The 23638-nt window shown below is 34.6% G+C and overlaps 1 pseudogene; it reads right to left on the bottom strand.

Annotated features, from left to right (window-relative positions):
- Positions 1-1485: 1485 nt before the first annotated feature.
- Positions 1486-23638, bottom strand: LOC133199986 (uncharacterized; annotated as a pseudogene).

The raw sequence follows: 23638 nt of genomic DNA, 5'->3' as shown, positions 1-23638 counted from the left end.
GAATCCTTTGCTTGCAAAGATGAGCGAATGCATGTCACATAAATAAGATGAATGAAAGGATTGTACTGCAAAAGCCACTTATTTGAAAATGAACTTCCAAGTTCCATCCATTGTCCATCGCATGAGGTTTCTTTATGCTTATCAAATGACAAAAATGTTTTAACAAGTAACTTGGTATAGACAGAACATCTGTTAAAAAATAGAAAATTTAAGATGATTCTTGTAAGAATTTTTTTTTTTGTGGAAATGATGAAATAAGTTCTTAACATATTTTAAAATGTGTGTCACTAAGGTTGAATTACATGCAATGGCATCTTACGAATTTTATTTCAATTCACAAGTTTTAAATGGATTTTTGGAATGGCAACCAAGATATGCATTAGCCAAAATAAAAAAGATTAATTCATTCTTGTTTAAATTTCTCTCAGGATTTTGTTTCACAATTTGTGTACGTCAACTATTAGATGATATATCCATAGTAATTGCAGCATTTTAAAACTGGTATATACTTGCAAGTTAAGGCAGAATTCTGTACCGATATGACCTTGACCACCGCTAAGAACAAAAGTGTCAAGGTTAATACTTTAATTTAATTTTTATTAAATATAGCTTAGGTTTCCATAAATAAAATAATCATAAGTAATTTATTTAAACATGTTTATTTACCTTGAACGTTGTTGAAGGGGTAGAGCAATAAGCCCTCTGGCCGCGAAATTCATTCGCGGCCTTGAGGGCTATTATACCATACATGGCCCCGACGGTTATGGTGGTCTGCTCTGACCTTTCTCCCCAAAGGGTCAGAAGGGCAGAGCGACCCTCAATTGCCAGTTGGATCTCTCTTCGAGACGTAGTGCTGATTTTTGCGAGCTCACCAATCTGTAAAAAAGTAATGTCTGCATTTATATTGAATTTTAAAAATCTATTTTAGGAGAAATAGAAAAATCTATTGTTCTTTTATTCACACAATGTTTTACTCTCATATATAGCTAGAGTTTATAGCTTTACAACCCCCATATACTTACTTTTTTTAAAATTTTGCGAAAAAGTCGAAAAATGGGAAAAGATTACAGACAGACAACGCCGGACAAAATGTTATCAGAAAAGCTCACCTGAACAATAAAATAATTAACAAGCTGAACATAGGTGTCATATCTATCACTAGACTAAAGAAATATGAGAACAAATGAATTAAATGTACATTCTTCATAGTAATATTTCTAGTACTGTTAAAACTCACCATTTTAAAGAGAAACCATCAAATTTCAAACTATAATGAAACATTGGAACCTTTGAAAAATATTAACAAAATATACATGACAAAAGAATTATAGAATTACTGAGAGATAAAAATACATTTATTTTACTTTTTGGCAACTTAAAAAAACATCCCACTTTTCTCAATAGTAAGAAGAAGCTACCTGCACTATCAAAACATTTTCACCAATATCACAACAAACAATGCATATACCCAATACTGATATTTTGTTAAAGCCAAGATCCAGGCAAAGTCAGTCTCTTTAACAGTTGATCAAAGCGCTCCATTTTTGCTGCATGTTGCTTTTTCACTTCCTCGATCATCTTATCACCTTGAGCTGTTAGTTTTTCAAAGACTTTGATAAAGTACGTTTTTTTTTCAAGTTTGGTTTTTTTAGAATCCAAGTCGCTATGATCAGTCTGGCTATTTAAGGTTTTTCTCTCAGGGATGTTGATGGCAAACAGGACTCACTGGGACTTGCATCAGATTTTGGACTGTTCATTGTCCCTTTTGAGCTGTCGTACGTTATTGTTGCAGTTGTAGACGCGCTATTACCCTACAATGATTTGAACTCTTCAAAATATTTCCAAGTTGTCTTTTTGTTTCCAGTTTTTTGATTGTCATCAACAACTTTTTTATACGTTTTTTTTTTAATTTTTCCACTTGTTTTTTACTTGGATTTATTGTAACGAATTTTGTGAGAGTTAAGGGTCTTTGTTATTTGTGCCCATAAATGTCATGATTTTTGACATCTTGAAATTTGTCTTCCCTCTCTGATCTTATCGATATTAGATCCTTCTCTTCATTGTCTTTCCAAATATGGATCTGCATAAAAATTTCAAGCTTATTACAAGAGAGACAATGAGAATTATTTACTTGAAAAATGTAGTATCCCATTTCATGTGTGTTATTGATGAATCAAATTTACAATTGGTTGAGGAGAAAATGTGAATCATGATTTGAAAATTCACTTGCATCAACTTTCTATTCAATGTTGACAGTAAGCCAAAAAAATTTAGTACCTTTTCAGCTTCAGGTACTAGTGTGTTAGAATCCTTGTCTTCAGGGGAACAAACTGCATTGTTACCGTAACTGCTAGAATTGGGTTGCTCTTTGGAAATTGCAGCTTTATAGATTTCCTCCTTAAGAGCTGGGTCTGAAATGAAAAGAAATAACCATGTTGTAACAATAAAGTGCACAGCAAACTTCTTTTCTTAAAAAAAAAATAGTGAATTAAATGAAAAACGTTTCTGCCTCATTGGGAAATGAAAAAAAAAGTTTCTTCATTGAATTAACAAAATGATAGAAGCAAATATTTGTAAGTGTTAAGTACTAGTTAACTGACACACACAATTTACAGTTGCATATAATAAATACAGATGGAAATTACCGTTAAATGGCGACACGGATTTTTAGAACCCGTGTCAAAAAAGCCGTGAGACATCCATATATGGTGTCACGGGAACCGTGCATTTGTCTAGATCTAGGTCAGAACCTTTAGAGAATCTCCTGATGTAACTGTGGATGCCAAAATGTTGACTGATACCAAACTTCACAATGCTTTACATTATTATTATGCTTAGTTTTAGAATTTTAAAAGTTAAAAATCTTATATGAATGTGTTCATTTACTTTCTGTTCAAGATATACTTAATCTTTTACAATTTATGCTAATTTTGAATCAAAAATTTAATGATAATTTACAATTCTCTATTGTAATTTTATCTGAGTATGCACAATCTTAGAAAGAAATTAATTTATATAAAACTTTCTGTAGCACAGTGATTACAGATAAAATGTATAGGGATTACTTAGTGAAAGTCCAACTAAAGTCATTTAAATAAACGAAGACTATTTTATCAAGTTCATTGTCAACATTGCAATACAGAAAGATCATGAAAATTGAAAATTACTTATTTATTCTATATTAAATTTACTGCATTTAGTTCAAAAGTGAATAAATCATTCCAGACTGACGTAAATACAATTCCAACTAACAAATATTAGTTAAATACCTTTTAACAAGAGTAAGAAAGACACATTCTTAGCTCATGACCATAAATCCCTCCAATTTAATATTCAAATAAAGAAAATTATGATTGAGCATGCTTAGTAAAAAGCCGTGAGATATGAATAAACAGTTTGAAGCTAAACCCGCTTCCAATAAAAACCGTCTCCCTGGGACACGGATTCCGTGCCTCCACACGGGTTTCTGTGAGTGAGGATTTCTACCCTTTAGACTCCGTGTCCGTGTCTTGGACATGCAGAACCCGTACGGCTTTTTAAAAACTCGTACGGGTTCCGTGCCTATTCCGCCTCAAAATTTCGTACAGGATAGTTCAAGTTCAAAACACATATACAGTGCAACTTTCAATTAGACAATTTTATTTTGAAAGCAATTCTTTTTTAATGTCTATTCACATGTTATCAATTTATTTTAACAGGTCCTGTTTGATACATAAATTCATGTGTTGACAGTTTCTTTTTTTTCTTCTTATTAATTTTTAAATTTCTTTTTTTCTTATTTTTTCTTATATATTTTTTTTATTTGTTTTTTTTTTTTTTGTTCTTAATATTTAATTACTTAAAAAATTAAAATCAGTCACTCTCAGTCAAAAGTTATCACTGTCACATTGCAAGGAAATAAACGGTTTAATAAATGAATGAGGAGAGATATGTGCATAAGTTCTTTTGTAATAAACAGTGTTAAGTTATATAGTCCTACATTTCATTATAATTAAATGAAAAATTAAAAAAAAAAACAAAAAAACAACTTACAGTTCTGTTTCATGCGTATTGAACGCAATCTTGAACTCGACTGAACCTACCGCATGGCTGGGTTAGAGCGCAATCTAATTAAAATTAGACTTGTATTTTCGATCCTCCACGATACGCTTCAATACAAGATCTAACAACACCCCGTCCGAGGTCACCTCAGTGTGACCTTTGAATTAACCAATGAAATCAACGCTGGTGAAAATTTTGAAGGTACCGCAACTCGATAACTCAAGAAAAGTTCCGAACGTTATGAAAGTTTAATTTAGATCCGAAAGAACGAAATGGCGGCGCCCATGACGCCAGTTAAAATTTATCCCCTCGGTAATATATGTGTAATTTGCGGGTTCTCTTTCATAAGTAAGTCAGTGGACAACGAAGGAAAAGTTGTGATTCACAAATATGTAGACAAAAAATTAAGACTTACAACCGAAAGAGTGGGTGATATAAAGAATGTTTGTGGTTTTCCTGAGGACACTCGGACCACATTTCCTCCAGTATGCCAAAAGTGTTTTCGAAATGTCCAAAAAGTTTTTAAAATAGAAAGAGAAGCTGTGAGTATGAGAGAACATTTCAGAAAGTCGTTGAATGCTACCTTGGATAGATACAGTGTTTGTGTGCCATCGCCAAGTAAATTGTTTGCTGTCACGAAGCGAGAACAAAAGAGTTCAGTGGATAGTTTAAAGAAGCGTTCAAAATCAGAAGTGTGTGCAACAACAGATCCTCTTTTAGTACAAATCAGAAAAGTCACTCCAGTAAAGTTGGCGCCAGTAAGCGTGTTTAGGGACAACACAAAACGTACCCTTGGTGGAGACATCTTGAAACAGGTATTCAATATTTTGAGTTTTTCGACTTTTAATTTTTTACATTTTAATTGTTATGAATGAAATAAAAGGATTGGACAGCAGACACTGACTATATGAATTTTTTGATTTCATGGAATATGTGAATTCAATTTTGTTCAATTCAGTACATTGCAGAGGGGACAAATTTATCATGCCTATACTGATTATATAATTGAGCAATCTACATGATCTAGACTTTGACTTCCATACAGTTAATAATAAGGTTTATTTTTTCATATATTTAAATATATGGTGGACAAATGGAATCAAATCAAGCTTTCTTTCTTTTCTTTAAAATCAGCAAGTGTCTGTTAGTGAAGCAGAGAAGTCTGTTAATACATTAGCTGAATCCATGTATAGGAATATTTTGCCACATCCAAATGGTATGACAATTAAGAATGGTATGATAGATTAGACATTGTATGATAATTTAATAAATGTCATAGTGAATTTTCAAGAATGTTGTCAAATTTCCAAATAGTTTGTACAAGTGCCTACGAAATACATAAATTAAATATTGAAGTACATGTATTTGAACATGTTTATTGTGCCTTTCTAGTGCATAATGATACTAAGGAACAATTCAAGTGTCATATCTTCTGCTTGAATTTGAAACTTGTGCTCCAGCCCCCTCATTCGTGTAAATGTATTCTGAAGTGCCTAATGATTTTTTTCCAAAATGCCAGGCACAGATCACACATGCATGAGGGGATGTGTTTGCATAAGACATGATACATAAGATATATAAGAATTATCAGTATATCAATTATCAGTACATCAATTCCCCAAATTAGTCTTTCCTAATTCATATTATTACTATTACAGTTCCTGCTAAGAAAGAAAACAAGAAGCCAGCAAGGAAATTCTTATCTTTTGTGGACATAAGAGATCCCCCCAGTGGAGGTATTTTAATCAATGATAGTATATGTTTAAGAGAGAAAGGTAAAATTGCATTTCAATCAGGCCATATTTAAAATAATATTTGCTTGTCTTCTCCGACACAGGGTAAAAAAAAATTGGGTTAGTACGTAGGTAGCACATTTTTTTTCTCAGAAAATTTCAAGAAGTATGTTGACAAATGGGAAAATTCAGGAATAAAACCCAAGAAAATATTGTAATTCCTTGAGGTTGAAAAAAGTTTTAAGTCAGGCCATTTTGATTGATTGATTGTATGTTGTTTTACGTATTATTCGAGAATTTTTCACTCATATAGAGACGTCACCATATACCGGTGAAGGGCTTCAAATTTTGACCTTTACTCGGCACTCAGGGCCATTGAGCAATGAGGGGTCTTTATCGTGCCAACGCCTGCCTTGACACGGGGCCTCGGTTTTTAAGGTCTCATCCGAAGGACTCGCAACTTTCACTTCAAAGTGCCGAGCGCATGGCGAAGGAACAGTTGCCACCCATTTTTTTTATCGACTTAGGTCAGTCGCGGCAGAGATTCGAACTCACGACCTCCCGATCACAAAGCGAGCGCTCTACCGACTGAGCTACCGTGAACGGTCAGGCCATTTTGAGCCAGTCGCTTAGGAGAGGGCAACCAAACAATTTTTTTAAAATTGGCCTCATGAAATCATTTTGCTCTGAATTATCCTAAAGTAAGATATATATGCACACACATGTTGAGGACAAAGACAGTAAACTGTCAAATAGGGAAAAAAAGATTAAATGACCTTGAATCTTTACTTTGGTAAATAAACAACTATGGGTTTATGATCCGAGTAGTACGAATCGAGGGTTGCACATGATATATCAGAATTTTACATTAACGAGGAGAAAACATGGTCCTAGTTAGAATAATATAACTTTTTCTCGGGACAAGCCCTCACCACAGTTAGAATACGTCCCATATACTTGCAATGTAGCAAATCGGAGTGGATCCACTCCGAAATGATTTTGAAGAATAAAAAAGGAGTTGCACTGAAAATAACTACCAATTAATCATAACAAACCTTTTTGAGATTGTATATGCTTTTTAACCTAAAAAAGAATCCATATAAATACGAAAATTAAACTCATTTTCTCAACGTTTTCTCCTCGCTTCAAATTTAACGCCATGTTGACATTCGGGACTCTCTGGATTGTTCATAGAAAATGCACAGAGTTCGAGTTATTTTGCAACATTGCCAATACACGGAACGAATTCTATCGTTCAACCGGGTCCGTAGGACAGTATGATTTTAACGATAGAACGTTCTATCCAACATGGTCCAAGAAAGTGTCATAGTCTGTAGTACTTCTGTGCATGAGTTGTCGCAGTCCAAGTTTTCGCAAATTTTATGTCAATGACTTCTGGGAATAGAAATCAATGTTTGTATCACCAAGTATCAGGACCGGACCAGCTTTATCAAATTTTGCTTGCATTATAGTTTGTATTTGGTGAAATTTGCTATACTAGAAAACTTGGGTGGGCAGTATAGAAGTGCAACATTCATTATCATGTCTCGAAACAGGAAAGATGCAAATACTGTTGCAATTCCAAGAAAAATACAATATTCTATTTCAATGAAATCTATCTTTGAGTATACAACCATTCCATGAAATGGTCTATTATTATCAGATTTATCACTCCCATCAAACCTAAACATAAAAACCAGGCATTTCGTAAATACCATCAATATCTAATCTATTCAATCTACTCTCTAATATTGCAATTATATCTGCTGAAGTCAAATTCATATCACTTTTCAAGTCTTCAATATATTTTCACATCACTTGTAATGTTCTGTAGATTTGGTAGACAGAGTGACAGAGATGCATGCTCACGGAGCCTTCTCATTTCATCAATAACTCTAGGGGAGACAACTATTATCATTCAATTCTAAAATATGCAAATCTTGTAAACTTCGAACCCTACTCAAACCAACATAATGCAAATGTTCCTGTTTTCTTTTTCCCAAATCCAAGACAGCTTTTTTCATATTAGAGCCTTGAGCTCTATGTATTGTTTTGGCACAGGCCAATCGCAATGGAAATTGTCTTCTGCACACAGGACAGGTCTTGTTTCTTCCAACAGTAAATCTTTTGGATTCTTCAAGAATTGGAGTCCATGATTTTGATATTGTATCATAACCGGGTCAAATCTCATTCTGGACTCCAGCCTAATTGTTTTGTTTCCCTATACCTCAACCACTGAAGTTTGAGGAGGCAGAGTCCACGAATGACATTGTGCCGATCATGCATTTTTGTATAACTTGGGATCTTTGGCTATGCAAGTGAGAGGACACATTAAACATAACGACTCTTTAAATCTTTAAATCCTTGAGCTTGGTCGGTGTGACCCAAGTCAACTTTTTATTTTTGCTAAAGGACGCTTGGCTAGTCAAATTCCACCTTCAATAAATGAGGACCTTTCCTGACCAGAGCGGCTCATAGGTGTTGGGGAGTGGATATGTTACCCAACCTGTATAACATGCAACCAAGACAGTCACAATTCAGCTTTCCACTCTTTATTAAATTAAACAATCCATTTTAATATTTTTAATTACAATGAATAATTTCACACACTATACTAAACATTGTAATAAATATTACTACTTATAATATGAAATATTTTAACCTGTAAATAAAAGGAGCCATCTGAAAATATGATAACTTTACAAAACACCGCGCAAGTCTACAAAATGATCTCACCTGTATAACATGCAACCAAGACAGTCACAATTCAGCTTTCCACTGAAATTATGTCTATCCCGACCGCCTGTTTTATGCTTGAAGTCGTACATTCCCATATTTGTTATTCCTTCAAATTTTGCAATAATGACTCTTAATTTGAATTTGAATTTTAATTACTATTATTCTGTCTTCCAAAACTCTTTAATTTCCTAATGCACTTTAAAAATCCTTTCCTATCTTTTCCATAATCTTAAAATATTATTTGTTGTAGCTAATTTATACCAACAACTGACCTCTGGTCACTGCAATAATATTGGTTGCTCCTTCATCCTAACCAAATATATCTTTTGATAAACAAGTAAACAGCCGTATTCCAATGAATCATTTTCTTGGAACCGTCCAGGTGAAAAGGTCAAAACTTAGTGGCCAGCATCTTTGTTTATTTTTATCTTCAGAGCTTCGCATCTGTTAAGGATAGACGATACGTTCCTTAAAAATATATAATTTTGTCTAAGATTTTGTCATTGAAGTATTGCTACTTTAACATGTTTACTCGCAAAAAATTGAGGTACCTTACCAGGCATTTGTGCAAGATACCAGAGTATGTTATTCCTATAAAATCCTTTTGGAAAAAAGCTTAAATAACCAATAACACATTTTTTAGTGTTTCAGTTTTTTAAACACAATTAGAAACCAGTTTAGAAATCAGAAGGTAATTAAAACTTAGAATATTTTCGACATAATTCAAAGGTATACAGAACAGATATTTAAGGAACGTATCGTCTGACCTTAACTCTCTCCGCCAAATAATGCCAATACACCAAGAATATGTTATTTTCTTAATTTTATGAAATGTTTGTTATGATAATATTATACTAAGTGTTTTATACAAATACATATAACAGTGAACCTTGCGCTCATAAATTCTGCGCAGTCACTATTTTTTTGGGAATATCACCCGTCGTCAAACAATTTTGACTGTTGCTACGCTTGAGGACGTAGCTTCATCATTCAGCGGGCAATAGTATTTCTCGACGAATCAGATTCAACTAATTTACATGAAAGTATAATATAAAAATATAATTATGGAAGCTTAAACAAATGTTGTCCAATCTACAATGAACTTTAATTTAACTATTTTTTGTGAGTAAAGAACTGACTTCTAATGAAGCTAATCAAGATATTTTCATCAAGCTAGCTGCTTCATACTTTAATGCAATGTTCATGTTGCATTACTACTGTAATGATCGGGGGGGGGGGGGGGGGGGTATGACGATATTTCTAGATTTCAACAACATTGTACATGTAACATGGATATGTCAAACATATTTCTTACTTTTGGGATAGCGATATGCGGTAATTCCGATCTCCAGATGTTAGAAAATGGTACAAAGAGAGGTTGATGTTGGTTTCCTCTACCTTACTTGACTTCAAAACTATAGTGCAAACTGTTTTATTTTAAAAATGACAGTTGAATGGCGTTATTTGTGGCAAATCATCAGAAAAAATAACGCGCTTCATGAAAAATGCCGGCGTGAAGCGTCGTAGTTCATGTCCTCATGAATCTTCAAAAATGAAATTCATTTCTTAATTGAATGTTTTCATGATTTAGATTCCTAATAGGTTGTTGATGAGCAAAAGTCATGTCAACTGCATGTTGTATTTTATGCTTAAAAAATCAAATCATGTCAACTGTAAGTTGTATTCTATGCTTAAAAAATCAACATCCAACTGTATCGAGAAAATTTTATTTGTACAGTCACAGGTTTTTCTTTTTAAGGTCTTAAAATCCAGGGCCTGGGCCTTTAATAGCACCATTTGGTTGAAATTGGGGAAAATGACATATTATAACATTTTAAAAATTTATTCAAGTAAGAATTTTTCCCCATTTGCAAGGTATTTATTGTCTTATTTTACATTCAATCTGTTTTTGGAGCATTTACCATTGGGATTGGGGCTGAATATAAACATGCCTTATACGCACCTTAAAACCCCCGGAGTTACAGTGCCTTTTTTCATCGAAAAGTAGAATTAAATTAATTGTTTAAGCTTAGAACTTTAAAGAATTGTTATGAAATGCTATTTCCAACTTAGCAAAATACACAAATGTCATGTGTTGACCCTTGTATGTCGAATTTAACCAGACTATCTGTTTTGAACACGTGGTCGTGGGAAACTTCATATCACCGTATATTTATGGGTCATAAAATTTAGTAAACAAGCCAATTGTAAAAAAAAATATGCTAAATTCTGAAACAATGCATTCTTACCTCATCCATTTCATTTTCGACATCATATGGACGCTAAAACCGTTAAATACGACCAGAAAAGCTCAGCGCACCTTGCACTGCTCCGTGCCTTTTCGTCTATGAATGTAGTTGACGTCATAGATGGCTTCAAGCGTCGAAAGGGATCAGATCGAAAGCAAACGACATTTAATGTTTTCGTTGAAAATCCGTAAATAACGGTAGTTCACGTTTACTGAACATTAATGTATTTTATATAAATCGACATAAACATATAAATAAATCAAAGCGTTAATAATTATTATTCAATAACTTTTTTTTTAAGCGAACAAATTTTTCATGAATATTCATGAGTTCAAGGTGCAGGAAAATAAGCCCCGCCCCCATATTCCAGCCTTAACTGTGCTGCGTAGTGTGCTGGATGATAGTTTTCTCTTTATCTACATAAAAAGGTGAAGATATGCTTAAAAACAGAAAATGAATAATTAAGTGCATCATTTCAATTCCTTTATGATTTCAAAGAATTTTTACTGAAAACCTAGAAAGATACAGCAACTCAATTATTAACAAACCAGAATTCAGCTGATGTGGATATTTTCAAGATGCAACACATTGAAAATATGACGGAAACCGACTTTTTTGGATTTTTCATAGATATTGAACGGTAAATTTCATTTTGAGGGGGCACAATCATACATTTTCAGTTGAAGTGGTGCACTACCAAATACCTAAATTCCTTGATAAGCAAAAAAAGGTCATCAGACGTTATTATTGAGGTAAATATAGTAGCTATGTCTGCTATAGTATTCTATATATCAGCAAAATCTTTTTGGGGGGGGGGGGGCGCACAGCCCCTCATGCACTCCCCCCCCCCCCAGTTCCAACAGCCAAGGCCCTATTGAACTCTAAAATCAAAATGGGTATTATTTAAGTCATAGAAAATTATGATACAAGAGTTCCTTGCCAAAGTTCAATGGATTTCTTTTAATATTGCTCGAAAATGAAAATGTTTGACACACATGCAGACGGACAGACAAATCCAGATTGATGAAGCGAACAAATATGGGGGTTTAACTAATGTTAGGATTAGAAATATTATATGTCATTGGTTTCCATGTTTTTCTGATGTTCTCTCTCTCTCATGATCTTTCACTAAATGTTTTCCTACATGTTTGTCATTTACGATTTATAAGAGATATTAAAAAATTACTCAGGAAATTTCCTTCTGATTTCATAGAAAGTTGACTTAGGAATTCCCAACGCTATCCTAAAGCAGGTTAGGCACACTGTCGATGTGCCTAGGATGAACCGAAACGACCAACTTCCAGTTGATTCATTGAACCTAAAGACGGAAAAAAAATTATTATTTTCCATGCTTAATGAAGAGTATATTAACCTTCAATATTAATGTAATATTTATGAAACTCCTCTGTCTTATAGAAATTCTTTTTAATCTTTTTATTTCTGTTGCCATTGGATTGAAAGTGTTGTTATAATCCAAAATGATCTCAGACGTCCGCATCGAATTCATCGCGGACGTCTGAGAAAACATTAAAATGAACGAAATGTTTTCTCGGATGTCCGCGATGAATTCGATGCAGACATCTGAGAGTTTACCATTCAACTTAATGTTTTCTAAGACGTCCTCGATGAATTCGATGCGGACGTCTGAGAAAGTATTGGATTGAAATTCTATATTGCCGTAGTAACAAGGTTTCTTGTTTCTTATATGTAATTTCTTTTTTTTATCTTGATGAGAAAATATTTTTTTCAAATCTACTCCTTTTTCGCATTTTTATGAAAGACTGGATTTATCACTTATTTCCAAAATAATTTTATTTTGTGTTCTGAGTGCAAGTATCTCTGGTGAGATAAAGAGGACAGGGGTTATCTTGCTATTTTTAATGTTTTCATAATTTATTTTGTACTTCAATTCTCATGGTTGTTTAGACTTTGGTAGTTTTCTCTGTGGCTGACTATCTCGTCGGCATTGAATAATGTCGCACAAAGACTTGTACAGCACATGATGCCAAGCACCATGTCAACCGGGAGAAAATTCCTCTTCCTCTTCCTGTTCTCTATCAAAGTAAAGAATACCTTTTTTTCGTTGCAGCAGAAAATTCGATTTAACTTTCAACAAAAAAAAAATAAACAGTAAACAAATAAAAACAAACCCTGATTGGCTGAATTGCCGAGTTCATCAGCAGGTTCGTACTCCTCCTCGGAAAACTGCTGCTTTGATCCTGATGGCCGACCTCTTTTTTCCTATGATGTATAAAAATCTTCGTAAATATGAATATTAAAACGCCATTATCAATATGAAGTATCGATTTTCTTAACGTTACAAGATATGATTGTGAAACATTGATACCCCATTTAGGCAGGGCAAAAACTATATACCCCTGAATGTTCGATTACATGGGCATAAAAATAAAATGATAAACAAATTGTCAATACTTCGATGAGTTATGACTTCTTCCTCTTCTTCTTCTGTCATTTCATCTTAACTTGACCAATATGAAACCGAACTTTTTGAAATACACTGATTTCTCGATTCATTAATTCAACAGTCAATTAATCGATTCATTTTTGTTCTCATTCACTTAATCTGAATCAGTAAAACAGCGTGTTATTTTGACAAAAAATACCTTGCACAAAGAAAATAATATAAAAAAAAACTTGAGGTTCCTGTATCATAGTCGCTCATTTTCATGCTGTTGTCCATGTCCTAATGATAGGAAATATATATTTTTTTAACATATTCTGAAAGCAATTAATTATTTCAAGTAACATCACATCACATAAAAAAATTCCGTTTTGAATTTAAAAAAAAAATTGCTCCACGCACTTCGGGACTCGAACCCCGTTCGCTTTATCAGCGGGCAAACGCTCTACATAGGAGCTACATCACCATTATAACAGGAAGGATGTATAAGATTTACAGTAATTACTGCTTAGGCAGGAGCATGCGTATAACAAACATTTTTCCAAAAGTTGTAAACAGCGCTTAATATAAATCGTTTATAATTAAACGAAGCTTTCCTGGATGACAATGAACTCTAAATTCAATTAAAAAAAATTCAAGATATACTTTAATTGAAATGTGAAGAATAATATCCCAAAAAATTAGATATAATTGCTTCCATATACCAAAATATGCGCGGATAGAAAGAGTGAGAGAGAGTATGTGTGTGTATGAGAGAGAGAGTGTGTATGCATGTTTACATGTCAGTGAGTGTGTGTAAGGGAGGTTGTGAGCGAGCGGGCGTGGGTGAGAGAGAGAGAGACCCGAGTTTACCAACTTCTGGGAAACACACTTGAAAAAGGACCTTTCTTATGTGGAAAGTTGAGAATTGTGGGGAAATCCCTCGTTTCCTACAAATATGGTTGTGTTTTTTTTTTAATTCTGTGTGACCTACTGATGAAAATTAGTTGATTGCTTTTCGTTTTTCAAAAATTCCCCACAAGTGGACAATATTGTCCACAGTATGTTTTATCTCTTCACCGTAAAATGAGCATCTGGGGATGCTGGGAAATTTTCCATTCGGGACGCGGCGGCAATATTAAACTGGTCCCCTACATGTGTCTCGGTTAACGCGGCTGACAATGGTTTTCTTGGGATAAAGTCGTGCTGTCCAGGGGGGGGGGGGGGGGGGAGAGCGGTAAGGACTCGTGTTTCACAATTTTTAGACATGCTACTTTCAAAAGACAAAGGTGTCGACTTTGAACGAAAGCTTAAAAGAAACTATTCCCCCTAGAACTAATATTATGAGAAAAAAATGGACTTTTGGTTAACCTATAGGGTTATATAATAACATGTTTTGTAAATTGCTGTAATATATGCTAGAAGATAGGCCTGGCTAAACTATGTACCATGATGATAGCGTTAAAATCTACAGAATTCTATTATGAATTGCTACGAACTTGAATCAACAGTAACGTTGAGCACTTAAACGCACGTGTATTTAAAAATTGGTCGATACGTAGGAATTAAGGAATACAATGACAAACTAGACGAGCTTGTTGCAAAGCAACAAATAAGTCTTCCATCTAAATTTCAAGGAGATGAGGTTGAGATCGAGAGACTTGTACGGTCTTATGTGCAAAAATGAGCCATTTACCATTACTCTCGGTGTTATCGGAAGTGACGTCATTTGACGACTTTTAACGGTCTCCTTAGCTGCTACTTGTCATTTTGATCAACTTTGTTTCTATGAAGCTATACAAATTCTCAATACATGATTCATAAATGATTGTGTTCTTTTGTAATAGATGCTATTAAATACATCATTTTCATAGGACGTTTCAATGTGTTGATATTAATTTTGGAATTACTACAGTAGATGGGCAATTTTTTTTGACGGAACAGTGGGAGCAATATACTTAACCAAATATCGACTGCAGTTTGTTTTCAATAGCCATTAGAGGGTCCATGTCTAAAACTTAAATGAAAGTACGACATCTGACTGAGTAATACACATTTCTTTTGTCTAATTAAAGGAAAAAGTTGAGCATCAAATGCAACATGTGCTTCTGCTATTACAAGTTACCAGAGACATTTATGCATCATCTTCAGTATCGAAAAAGTCAATGAGATGAATGTGATGAGGATGCCGTCTTATATCGAGATTTACGTACCAATTCAAGCTGGTGATAGGTCAGAGGACAAGCTTGTTCTATTACGGATTGACCGTTTAGGTTGCAATTGAATCTCTGAGGCCTGGCGAAGAATATACTTAACTAAATATCGACTGCAGTTTGTTTTCAATAGCCATTAGAGGGTCCATGTCCTCATGATAGGAAATATATATTTTTTTAACATATTCTGAAAGCAATTAATTATTTCAAGTAACATCACATCACATAAAAAAATTCCGTTTTGAATTTTAAAAAAAATTGCTCCACGCACTCCGGGACTCGAACCCCGTTCGCTTTATCAGCGGGCAAACGCTCTACATAGGAGCTACATCACCACTATAACAGGAAGGATGTATAAGATTTACAGTAATTACTGCTTAGGCAGGAGCATGCGTATAACAAACATTTTTCCAAAAGTTGTAAACAGCGCTTAATATAAATCGTTTATAATTAAACGAAGCTTTCCTGGATGACAATGAACTCTAAATTCAATTAAAAAAAATTCAAGATATACTTTAATTGAAATGTGAAGCATAATATCCCAAAAAATTAGATATAATTGCTTCCATATACCAAAATATGCGCGGATAGAAAGAGTGAGAGAGAGTATGTGTGTGTGTGAGAGAGAGAGTGTGTATGCATGTTTACATGTCAGTGAGTGTGTGTAAGGGAGGTTGTCTGTGAGCGAGCGGGTGTGGGTGAGAGAGAGAGAGACCCGCGTTTACCAACTTCTGGGAAACGCACTTGAAAAAGGACCTTTCTTATGTGGAAAGTTGAGAATTGTGGGGAAATCCCTCGTTTCCTACAAATATGGTTGTGTTTTTTTTTAATTCTGTGTGACCTACTGATGAAAATTAGTTGATTGCTTTTCGTTTTTCAAAAATTCCCCACAAGTGGACAATATTGTCCACAGTATGTTTTATCTCCTCACCGTAAAATGAGCATCTGGGGATGCTGGGAAATTTTCCATTCGGGACGCGGCGGCAATATTAAACTGGTCCCCTACATGTGTCTCGGTTAACGCGGCTGACAATGGTTTTCTTGGGATAAAGTCGTGCTGTCCAAGGGGGGGGGGAGCGGTAAGGACTCGTGTTTCACAATTTTTAGACATGCTACTTTCAAAAGACAAAGGTGTCGACTTTGAACGAAAGCTTAAAAGAAACTATTCCCCCTAGAACTAATATTTTGAGAAAAAAAATGGACTTTTGGTAACCTATAGGGTTATATAATAACATGTTTTGTAAATTGCTGTAATATATGCTAGAAGATAGGCCTGGCTAAACTATGTACCATGATGATAGCGTTAAAATCTACAGAATTCTATTATGAATTGCTACGAACTTGAATCAACAGTAACGTTGAGCACTTAAACGCACGTGTATTTAAAAATTGGTCGATACGTAGGAATTAAGGAATACAATGACAAACTAGACGAGCTTGTTGCAAAGCAACAAATAAGTCTTCCATCTAAATTTCAAGGAGATGAGGTTGAGATCGAGAGACTTGTACGGTCTTATGTGCAAAAATGAGCCATTTACCATTACTCTCGGTGTTATCGGAAGTGACGTCATTTGACGACTTTTAACGGTCTCCTTAGCTGCTACTTGTCATTTTGATCAACTTTGTTTCTATGAAGCTATACAAATTCTCAATACATGATTCATAAATGATTGTGTTCTTTTGTAATAGATGCTATTAAATACATCATTTTCATAGGACGTTTCAATGTGTTGATATTAATTTTGGAATTACTACAGTAGATGGGCAATTTTTTTTGACGGAACAGTGGGAGCAATATACTTAACCAAATATCGACTGCAGTTTGTTTTCAATAGCCATTAGAGGGTCCATGTCTAAAACTTAAATGAAAGTACGACATCTGACTGAGTAATACACATTTCTTTTGTCTAATTAAAGGAAAAAGTTGAGCATCAAATGCAACATGTGCTTCTGCTATTACAAGTTACCAGAGACATTTATGCATCATCTTCAGTATCGAAAAAGTCAATGAGATGAATGTGATGAGGATGCCGTCTTATATCGAGATTTACGTACCAATTCAAGCTGGTGATAGGTCAGAGGACAAGCTTGTTCTATTACGGATTGACCGTTTAGGTTGCAATTGAATCTCTGAGGCCTGGCGAAGAATATACTTAACTAAATATCGACTGCAGTTTGTTTTCAATAGCCATTAGAGGGTCCATGTCCTCATGATAGGAAATATATATTTTTTTAACATATTCTGAAAGCAATTAATTATTTCAAGTAACATCACATCACATAAAAAAATTCCGTTTTGAATTTTAAAAAAAATTGCTCCACGCACTCCGGGACTCGAACCCCGTTCGCTTTATCAGCGGGCAAACGCTCTACATAGGAGCTACATCACCACTATAACAGGAAGGATGTATAAGATTTACAGTAATTACTGCTTAGGCAGGAGCATGCGTATAACAAACATTTTTCCAAAAGTTGTAAACAGCGCTTAATATAAATCGTTTATAATTAAACGAAGCTTTCCTGGATGACAATGAACTCTAAATTCAATTAAAAAAAATTCAAGATATACTTTAATTGAAATGTGAAGCATAATATCCCAAAAAATTAGATATAATTGCTTCCATATACCAAAATATGCGCGGATAGAAAGAGTGAGAGAGAGTATGTGTGTGTGTGAGAGAGAGAGTGTGTATGCATGTTTACATGTCAGTGAGTGTGTGTAAGGGAGGTTGTCTGTGAGCGAGCGGGTGTGGGTGAGAGAGAGAGAGACCCGCGTTTACCAACTTCTGGGAAACGCACTTGAAAAAGGACCTTTCTTATGTGGAAAGTTGAGAATTGTGGGGAAATCCCTCGTTTCCTACAAATATGGTTGTGTTTTTTTTTAATTCTGTGTGACCTACTGATGAAAATTAGTTGATTGCTTTTCGTTTTTCAAAAATTCCCCACAAGTGGACAATATTGTCCACAGTATGTTTTATCTCCTCACCGTAAAATGAGCATCTGGGGATGCTGGGAAATTTTCCATTCGGGACGCGGCGGCAATATTAAACTGGTCCCCTACATGTGTCTCGGTTAACGCGGCTGACAATGGTTTTCTTGGGATAAAGTCGTGCTGTCCAAGGGGGGGGGGGGGGGGAGCGGTAAGGACTCGTGTTTCACAATTTTTAGACATGCTACTTTCAAAAGACAAAGGTGTCGACTTTGAACGAAAGCTTAAAAGAAACTATTCCCCCTAGAACTAATATTTTGAGAAAAAAAATGGACTTTTGGTAACCTATAGGGTTATATAATAACATGTTTTGTAAATTGCTGTAATATATGCTAGAAGATAGGCCTGGCTAAACTATGTACCATGATGATAGCGTTAAAATCTACAGAATTCTATTATGAATTGCTACGAACTTGAATCAACAGTAACGTTGAGCACTTAAACGCACGTGTATTTAAAAATTGGTCGATACGTAGGAATTAAGGAATACAATGACAAACTAGACGAGCTTGTTGCAAAGCAACAAATAAGTCTTCCATCTAAATTTCAAGGAGATGAGGTTGAGATCGAGAGACTTGTACGGTCTTATGTGCAAAAATGAGCCATTTACCATTACTCTCGGTGTTATCGGAAGTGACGTCATTTGACGACTTTTAACGGTCTCCTTAGCTGCTACTTGTCATTTTGATCAACTTTGCTTCTATGAAGCTATACAAATTCTCAATACATGATTCATAAATGATTGTGTTCTTTTGTAATAGATGCTATTAAATACATCATTTTCATAGGACGTTTCAATGTGTTGATATTAATTTTGGAATTACTACAGTAGATGGGCAATTTTTTTTGACGGAACAGTGGGAGCAATATACTTAACCAAATATCGACTGCAGTTTGTTTTCAATAGCCATTAGAGGGTCCATGTCTAAAACTTAAATGAAAGTACGACATCTGACTGAGTAATACACATTTCTTTTGTCTAATTAAAGGAAAAAGTTGAGCATCAAATGCAACATGTGCTTCTGCTATTACAAGTTACCAGAGACATTTATGCATCATCTTCAGTATCGAAAAAGTCAATGAGATGAATGTGATGAGGATGCCGTCTTATATCGAGATTTACGTACCAATTCAAGCTGGTGATAGGTCAGAGGACAAGCTTGTTCTATTACGGATTGACCGTTTAGGTTGCAATTGAATCTCTGAGGCCTGGCGAAGAATTGAATAACCAGGTGAAACTTTTAATTTATATATTATTTTTATTAGAGTATGAGTGAATGATTGATCGATTGTATGTTGTTTTAGGTTCTGTTAGAGAACTTGCATTCATATATAGACATATGATTAGTAATTATCATCCTTCTATTTTCAAGCGCCTGCGTGGCGCAGTTGTTTCACAGGGACTTTTTCGTCATCATTACTATGGACTTCAAAGAATTGACACTTTTCCACTATATTATCAAAAGCCCCCCCCCCCCCTTCGTTATGACAGAACCCCTGACCCTAGGACCACAAAGTTTAAAAATTCTGTTCGAAGATCCCATTTTCATCATAACTAAGCAATTTATTTATCAGCTCAACACTAAGGAGCCGACAGGATTAATTAATGATTAATTAATAGAATTAATACTTTTTCACTATATAATCAATAAAGCCACCCCCCCCCCCCCCTCATCAAGAACCCCAAAAACTGAGGCGATATATTTAAAAATTTTGGAAGAGGCATCCTTGTCTATCATAATCATGCACATAGTTTGTTTAAATAATCTCCAGTAGCAGAGAAGAAGATTTTCAAAGAATCAGTGCATTTTCACTATATAATCAATAGAGCCCCGCCCTAACACCAGAACCCCTGACCCTGGGGCCATGAAATTCACAATTTTGGAAAAGGCATCCTTATGCATCATAACCATGCACTTAGTTTGTTTAAATAGTCTCCAGTAGCAGAGAAGAAGATTTTCAAAGAATCAATGCATTTTCACTATATAATCAATAGAGCCCCGCCCTAACACCAGAACCCCTGACCCTGGGGCCATGAAATTCACAATTTTGGAAAAGGCATCCTTATGCATCATAACCATGCACTTAGTTTGTTTACTTAATACCCAGGAGCAGAGAAGAAGATTTTCAATGAATTAATGCATTTTCACTATATAATGAATAGAGCCCCGCCCTTACACCAGAACCCCTGCCCCTGGGGCCATGAATTTCACAATTTTAGAAGAGGCACTCTTACTCATCATAACTATATACTTAGTTAGTTTATTTAATACCCAGGAGCAGAGAAGAAGATTTTCAAAGAAATAATGCACTTTCACTATATGATCTATATAGCCCCGCCCTAGCACCAGAACCCCTGACCCTGGGGCCATGAATTTCACAATTTTGGTAGTGAACTCAATGCTCATTACAATTATGCTAACAGTTTGACTGCTTGATGTCCAGGAGTAAAGAAGAAGATTTTTAAAGATTGCATTAATTTTGGTGGTTTTAGCCCAACCCCTCATGCCCCAGGGGGGCAGGGACCATGAAATTCACATTTTTTGTTCCCCTTCACCCATAGATACTATATGCCAAATTTGGTTGAAATTGGTTGAGCGGTTCCAGAGAAGAAGCTAAAAATGTTCAAAAGTTTACGAACGACGTACGACGACGGACGAAAACGGATAGCAATAGGTCACCTGAGTTTACTCAGGTGACCTAAAAATGTACAAATTTATATAAATTAATGTTACTTATAAATATTATATTTCTTATACTTTATTATGCATAGCCACTCTCTTACTATGTTATATTTTTTTTTTGAAACGAAGATGCTTGAAGTCACAATTTTATCATTTCATTCAGATATTTCAATTTTCGCTGAGTTGGTATTGCTTCATCAGATTACTAGACATTAATTGTCGAAAGTGATTTTCATATAAATAATTTCCATATGAATTTAAAAAAAAAAAAAAACAACACACACACACACACACATTTTAGAACTGTTTTCTGAGAATTTGCTATAATTGTTCCCTTTTGGTGACATCATTGAAATGCACTGCTTTTGAAAGTATATTTATATAAAGAAGCATATCACGAATAAGAATGCTGAAGACTTCAACCAATTAAAGACTTAAATGTTATTATGGATGAAAAACACTGGATCAAAAAGAAAACAAATGAAACAAATGCACCAATATTACACTCAAAAGCAAGGAATTCCAAACAGACTTGTGATGCAGCAAATAAGAAATATAAAAAAATATATAAACATATCTTGATTTTTTTCTTGAAAAAAATCATATTACATGTATATTTGTCCATATAACTATGTATGCTAACTATAGCATGTATATACATTAAAGTCCTTCAAGTTTAGTTTGAATCTTCTTCACTGATGCATTAAATACTTTTCTAAGGGCTATTGAAAACCATTTTTAATCAAATTAAAATTCCTATTTTGTATTTTTTTTATTGAAACTTTTCATTTACTTCAGAATTTTTGGGCCAGATTTGGAAAGACCTTGATACACCATGGGTACCAATTGCGCCCCGTTGTTAGCAAACCTTTTTTTGTATTCATGTGAAGCAGAATTTGTCCAGAGTCTTGTACGTGAAAAAAAGAAAACATTTGCTGTGGCCTTCAACTCGACATTTAGATATATCGACGACGTATTTTCAATTAACAATGACTATTTCCATTCTTATGTCGATATGATATATCCTGGTGAGCTTGAATAAAAGATACCACAAAGTCTGACACATCTGTTTCATATTTGGATATTTTACTTGAAAAAGACGTTAATGGTAATCTAACAACCAAGCTTTATGATAAACGTGATGACTTTAACTTTTCAATCGTCAACTTCCCTTACTTATGCAGCAATATCCTTCATCACCTGTATACGAGGTATATATCTCTCAGTTGATTCGATACGCAAGAGCATGCTCTACGTATGTACAATTTCTAAAACGAGGTAACTTATTGACAAACAAGTTGATGAAACAAGAATATCAGCTGTCTCGTTTAAAGTCATCATTTTGTAAGTTCTATGGTCGATACAATGACCTTGTCAGCAAATACAATTTATCATTGACTCAAATGCTGACTGACGTTTTTCATACTAATTTTATGCCATTATTTACACACTGAATTGTCGACGGATTTTTCCGTTATCTAAGTCCAACACTTTCTCACGAGATGGTGATGACACTAACCCATCATCTACATAAAAGTTATGCACAAAGTAATTCACATCAGAACCATAAATGTCTTCACAGTTTTCTGCTATTTTCCTAAGGCCGTAAGTTGCTATAGCCGGAGACGGAGCATTGCCAAATACATGTACGCACATTCGGTACTCGATGAGAGGAAGTTCTGGATTATTATCTTTGTACCAGAAAAATCTTAGAAAGTCTCTTTGTTCCTCTTTTACATAAAACTGGTAGAACATCTGTTCTATGTCGGCAATGACAGCATATTTGTCCTTGCGGAAGCGAATCAATATTCCAAGGAATCTGTAGCTCTCCATCGCCAAGTGGTGGCGTCTCCATATGAGTGAAAAATTCTCGAGAGGGACGTCAAACAATAAACAAACAAACGAAAGTGAACCATGTTAATCTTCACCACCTCATCACGTGTAATAGTCATACTCTTCATAAAGAGTTTCACAGTCCAGTGATAGTTTGAAACTAAAAGAAATTGCATCCTACTACTACAGTATTTTGATATTGTTATCGTTAAAAAGTTAAATTTATGCTACTTGGATGTTCATTGTTCAACAAAAGTATTTTTGTCCTCTTATTAGTATCCTCATTATCTGCCTCTTCAATATACATGTCTTTATCAGATGATTTTTTTTAGATTTCGCTTTAATGTTATATAGCACCTGACAGCTATGAAATTCTTTCAAGATCTGAGTGTCTTCTCATAAATGACAGATAATCTTGACTCACCGTTGAATATTTTGTGTTAAGTCTTAAAAGTTCATCTTCAATTTTGCGTAGTTTCTTTAAATCACTATCCTTTGACTGATCAACAAGAATCAGAGAATCTTCCATTTTTCTCCATAATTTGCTTAATTTCTTTTGTGGTCATTAATTTTACCTAAGTAAAGTTCTTAGCCTGCGGCTGTTCTTACCCTTTGTCTGTAAACACGCTGTCCTAGTTCTTCATCCTGAAGTATTGGATCATGTTTCACTGGATCAGTTTCTCCTGGAGCAAGTTCATGCCTACCGTGCTCTGATTTCCCTGGATCAGGTTCTCCTGGAACAGGATTGTCGGCCAT

Source organism: Saccostrea echinata, unplaced genomic scaffold (assembly GCF_033153115.1).
Source record: "Saccostrea echinata isolate AGI-Se365-2 ecotype Australia unplaced genomic scaffold, CSIRO_AGI_Sech_v1 ptg000036l, whole genome shotgun sequence".
NCBI lineage: Eukaryota > Metazoa > Mollusca > Bivalvia > Ostreida > Ostreidae > Saccostrea > Saccostrea echinata.
Note: the sequence above shows the minus strand (reverse complement) of the source record. Positions and strands in the feature narration are given on the sequence as shown.